Here is a 6109-nt window from a genome sequence, read left to right as displayed (position 1 = left end):
TAACTACAATCAGCAGAGGAGGCCCTGTTGGTGATGCTGCTGGATGCTGCCCAGTTGGCATGAACCTGCGACAGGGCATACTTGGTGAAGGTTCCACGCTTCCTGGTGAAGCATGTCTGTCTCCTTCATTAATGTTCAGATATCCGATGGTTGAAAGACACTGTTCCTGGCAACCTTGAAATTATTAGCTGTGATGACTACTTTGAGATGTTCTTAATGTTCTTAAGTACATTCAATAATATTTTGCTAATTTGTTCTTTACCACCCTGTGCTCATTTGGGAAGAAGGGCAAGGTAAACATTTAATAAATAATGAAAATAATTTTTAATGGAAGCCAAACCAGATAATGGGATTTATGATGACAGATAATGGGAAAATGAGGAATACAAAGTGAGGTTGCAGGGAACCAGGCAGGGGGCCTTCTCGGTAGTGGCACCCACCCTGTGGAACGCCCTCCCATCAGATGTCAAGGAAAATAAACAACTATCTGACTTTTAGAAGACATCTGAAGGCAACACTGTTTAGGGAAGTTTTTAACGTTTGATGTTTTATTGTGTTTTTAATATTCTGTTGGGAGCTGCCCAGATGGGCGGGAAAAAATAAATAAATAAATAAATAAATAGTAATAATTATATTTTGTTTAAGCTGAGGACAGCAGCCATGAAGCAATGAAATAATCAAGATAGCACAGAAACACAGACAGTGGTGTAGAGTTTGCACAGCCTCAGTGACCTTTTTATAACTCTGAGACCGACACATCATATTGTAGTACAAAAAATAGGATGAGTTCCGCTTTCCTTGGTTTGCAACACTACAGCATATTTTTAGAGGTAAGAGCCTGGGTGGTAGGAACCACACAGCAATTATCATGAAGACATTAGCTAAATGAGCAAGCTTTATCTTCCTCCTCTCTCTTCCCTTTTCATTGTGGAACCACTGACACATCTGTCAGCATTGATGACTTACAGGAAAGGCTAGCAATGAGTAGTTTCCCCTTAAAACATTAATTTTTAGAACTCAGAAATAATGATGAAACATGTACATGATTAAGGGTTGAGGCATGGTGTACGTGAACCTGACCACTTTCCCCATTTTTTAAAAAAACATTCTTGCTGCTGCTGTTGTAATCATTCCTTGAGTCCCAAATGAGAAATTTGTTCGGGGACATGAAATTATACTACATGTAAGGTTGTGGCGTTCAGAGGCACTGTGCTGCGATGACCTCCAGTTCCACACTTTATGAAATTGTCAGAATTTCATATTTGCGGACATTAACTATTTACCAGTACTGGAAAGCTTTAGTGCTCACTTGTTTTAATGTTTTGCCCTCTGTTCTTCTAACTGCCCAATTTAATAAGATTCTGCTTAAGTTAAAGATTTTGTCTTTGTGGAACTGGAATGATGAATCTGTTGGTCATCTCCTTTTTACACTACAGGGAGGCCAGAGAGAGGCTGATTCTACCAGAAATTTAGTACTCTTCCTAGATATTTTGATATTGTCTGTTCATTTGATGATTCTGGCTACGTTACTGATAAGGGAACTGAATTCAGTGAGCTAGTCATCAGTACAAATTAGGAAGCAGATAATAAAGTCAGAACTTCCTTTTGCTCCCTTTATAAATTCGCCTGGTTTCTTTTTATGCTTTTGAATTATGGTGTTGGAGGAGACTCTTGAGAGTCCCATGGACTACAAGAAGATCAAACCTCTCCATTCTGAAGGAAATCAGCCCTGAGTGCTCCCTTGAAGGACAGATCCTGAAGCTGAGGCTCCAGTACTTTGGCCACCTCATGAGAAGAGAAGACTCCCTGGAAAAGACCCTGATGTTGGGAAAGATGGAGGGCACAAGGAGAAGGGGATGACAGAGGACGAGATGGTTGGACAGTGTTCTCGAAGCTACCAGCATGAGTTTGACCAAACTGCGGGAGGCAGTGGAAGACAGGAGTGCCTGGTGTGCTCTGGTCCAGGGGGTCACGAAGAGTCGGATACGACTAAATGACTAAACAACAACAACAATTCTGTTTGTAACACATTTCATTGTTCTTTGGCATAATGAATTTATGCATTCATTCAAGCAGGTATGTCACACAGCTTTACTAAGTTTTGGGGTACACTACACTATATCAATCCCACTTTTAACAAAGAATTTCCCCACTCACTGTGGGGAAAGAAACCAGAGAATCTTGATTTCTATCATTCTGTCTGTGCATTATTGTGCACACATTTTCAAGCTTACCTACTACAACCAAAGTGGCTGATATAGAAAGGTACTTCTGGATCAGGTACTGTACTACATTCTGTGGGCCATCTGTGTTGTGGTTTTCATCTTGATACACTCAGTCCTGCCCTTTAGCATACATTCATTCTGTTACACCCCAAGGTCCATGAGCAGTGCGAGATTCCAGGCCCTTCCCAGGGTTGTCTCCGTTGGAAAGAGCAAGGGACAGCAGAGGCTAGTGTCTTTAAGAAATATGTTCTGTTAGCACATATTTACACCTGGAAATCTGCAATGGAGGAACCCCAAGTGTCTCCTGTTGCTCCTGTCATAGCTTCAGCAAGCTGGGGTTCAAAGCAGCAGTCAGACATGGCTCCCAGTATCTGTGTTGCAGCACCTCCAGTCAATCAGTCAGTCAGTTTTATTGCACATAGCCAAAGGCTGCCACAATGTGCAATGTACAATGCACCTCCAGTCAGTAAAAGGCAAAGGTAAAAAGGCCAAGGACCCCTGGATGGTTAAGTCCAGTCAAAGGCGACTATGGGGTTGCGGCGCTCATCTCGCTTTCAGGATGAGAGTGCTGGCGTTTGTCCACAGACAGCTTTCTGGGTCATGTGGCCAGCATGACTAAACCGCTTCTGGCGCAATGGGACACCGTGACGGAAACCAGAACACACGGAAACCCCGTTTACCTTCCCGCTGCAGCGGTACCTATTTATCTACTTGTACTGGTGTGCTTTCGAACTGCTAGGTGGGCAGGAGCTGGGACAGAGCAATGGGAGCTCGCCCCGTCGCGGGGATTCAAACCGGCAACCTTCCAATCGGCAAGTCCAAGAGGCTCAGTGGTCAGTAGCCAATATAGCTCTGACCTCCAGCCCCTGTGTGGACTTCTGGCCTGCCCAGCAGTTTGTGGAGGCCTGGCCTTTGTCCTCCTCCTTCTTCCCAGCACTCCACTTTCTCTTGTCAGCTCACAGTCCTCCGCGTCACCTTGGCAACCCCTGTTTTGCACAGACCTGTGAACTTTCTGTGTAGGTGCCTGGCCATTGTTTCATAAGGGTTTGCATTCAAGCAGCCCAGCCAGGAATTCCTTTTCTGGCACATTTCTGTACCTTGCATTTTCCTTTCCTCGCTAGATTCTGACATTCATTACTTTATTGGGTTCAGAGGTGCACCCCCCAAAAAACCTATAACAATACCTTGGCGACATCGTTCCTATCAATCAGGTGGCACTGTAGGGGTCTATATTAGATGGCACAAGTCAAAGAGGGGACGCAATGCATCCATACCAGTGGCAGCAGAACCTGTTGTGCTGCCCTAAATCTGCTTCTATCAACAGCCCCTGCAGCCAGCCTTGACCTACTTACTATTCAAGCTCATCCAAACCAGACTGAAGTGATAGATACTGCAGTGCATTTTCTAAACCAGGCTTCCTCAACCTCGGCCCTCCAGATGTTTGTGGCTTACAACTCCCATGATCCCTAGCTAGCAGGACCAGTGGGAATTGTAGTCTCAAAACATCTGGAGGGCTGAGGTTGAGGAAGCCTGTTCTAAACCATGGTTAGCAAACCTAAGGTTTCTCCAGGTGGTGTTGGGACTCCTGTTCCCATCAGCCCTCGCCAGCATGACCAATGGCCAGGGATGATGGAAGTTGCAGTCCAGTGACATCTGAAAGCCCACAGATCACCCAGGAACAGCTGTTATAGACAACAAGAGACCAGGAGCAATGAAGCTTCCCCTTCTCCTTTAAGGGTTATTGTCGAAGATGTGAGGGAGAAAAATAGATTCAATGGAACTTCCATCATCATTTACTGCACAATTTATTTGATTCTCATAACTCCTTATCAATGATTCAGTCTTTTCACAGACTGGATGTTATTCAGAGCAAATCCTGTCCATTTTATGGCCAAGACCAAAAAAGAAGATCTGCTTATCTCAGCATTAACCATTTCTTTCTATCTTGGTGATTAAGCTACTTCATGAGATACACTGGAGTTGTGAAATTCAAACTAATGAGTATTGAACTCATTCCACTTTCACACAGCTTACATAAGTTCATCCGTCTATCCTTTTTGCACAAGATGTGTGTGGTATCTGTTTCATTTTTTAAGTGGAGCTCATTATAAGTATGTAGAAGCTTCTATGAGTTAGGCTTGTACTGGGAGACCCAGGTTTGTGTTCTGGCTCAGCCATGAAGTTCATTGGGTATCCCTGAGCCATTCACTACCTCTCATTTTATTTTATTATAAGGTGCTTTGAAATTATTCTGTGAAAACTGAAAATTCAGAAATTGTTTGCTTGTGCAAAAGCAAAGATAAAATAAAATGTTTCCAATGATAAAATTGGAAATATGTAAATATATGCATAATGTACATAATTTGAAGTTAGCAACAGTGTTGTACAACACTGTTGTAGCCAAATGAATCAACTTGGGGGCCAGTCCTAAGGGTTTTAAATCTTAATTAAACACATGCTTTGTTGCCTTCTCCTACTCCAAACCACTTGTTTAATTGGGGTTTTTAAACCTTAATTAAACATATGGGATGGAGGCAAGCAGTACTGAAGTCGCAAGATTGGCCCCACTACTGTGTCTGCACCATGTGGAGTTCTCCTTGGCCTCCCCCCTCCCCCTCTCCCTCTCAGTAACCAGCAGCGATGTGTAGCATTGGGAAACCAGGTATCAATGCTGCCCTGCCCATGCCACCTTGTTGATCACTTTGGAAAAGTATGGCGAGGAAATAAGGAAAGAAGGGGAAGAGATTCCCAAGACAATTGCTTGTACAGTGTGCTTTAAGAAAGCCAGACAGCCTGTCTTCAAAGTGTTGCAAAGCACCACCATATTGGGGGAATGCTGTGGTAGCTAGACAGGAGTTGAGCTTTGCTCAGTGACAGCTCCAGCTTCCAATCCAGGACTAGAATGCAGTCACAGTGCTTGGGGAGGAGGGATGGTGAATTGTTAAAGCTAGTTAGTTGGAAGTCACCTTTTCTTTTAATCATTTTTTTATTTTCTTCTTTTTATTTTCTCTTTTTCCTTTTTCTTAGGAGAGTATAGTGCTTATATTTTTTATTGCAGTTTATGTCATTATGTTTGTACAGTGGTACCTCTGGAATGCAACAAGATCTGTTCCGGAGCCCCATTTGTATCCAGAGCAGAATGCAACCTGTGTCTGTGCGTGGGTCGTGATTTGCCGCTTCTGTGTATGCGCATGACGTCATTTTGAGCGTCTGCGCATGCGCGAGCGGCGAAACCCGGAAGTAATGCATACCGTTGCTTCCGGGTCGCCGCGGAGCGCAACCTGAAAACGCTCAACCTGAAGCGACTTTAACCCGAGGTATGACTGTATCTATGTATTTCTGGCTTTATTCTGTTTATTTGTATGATTTGTATTTTTTCCGTTTAATTATATGATGCATAAGTATAAATAAAGTAAAAAAGACTCCAAAAGAAAAAGAAAAAAGCAGGAAAAACCCAGAGTGGAAGGTTCTGGAAAGCTGGAAGGGGCAGCAGATCCTGCCTCCGTGAGCCTGATATTCCTATCCATGCTCTAACCCAGCAGCCTTGACAAACGACAGTTCTGGGTGGGTGCCATTTTCTTGTTCACCTCAGGCAGCAAGGTGTCTTGGGCCAGCCCTAGTTCACCATCATAACTTTGGGTTACAGCTTTGGCTTAAAGTTACAAGCCATACTCGTATCTAGAATAGCAGCCTGAAGCCTGTGGCTTATTCAGTGACCACAGCAGTGCTGGCTGTGTGGATGTGGGTGCGTATGAGACAGAGCGTGTGTATTTTTATACATGTATGTATTTTAAAAATAATAATCCTCACCATTCTTCTCATTGGCTCATCAAAGAAAGAAAGGAAGAAATAGACAGAAAAGCAAGTTTGTTCATTTTTCAAAT

This window comes from Podarcis erhardii (assembly GCF_964252035.2).
Source record: "Podarcis erhardii genome assembly, chromosome: 3".
NCBI lineage: Eukaryota > Metazoa > Chordata > Lepidosauria > Squamata > Lacertidae > Podarcis > Podarcis erhardii.
This window is presented reverse-complemented; position numbering follows the sequence as displayed.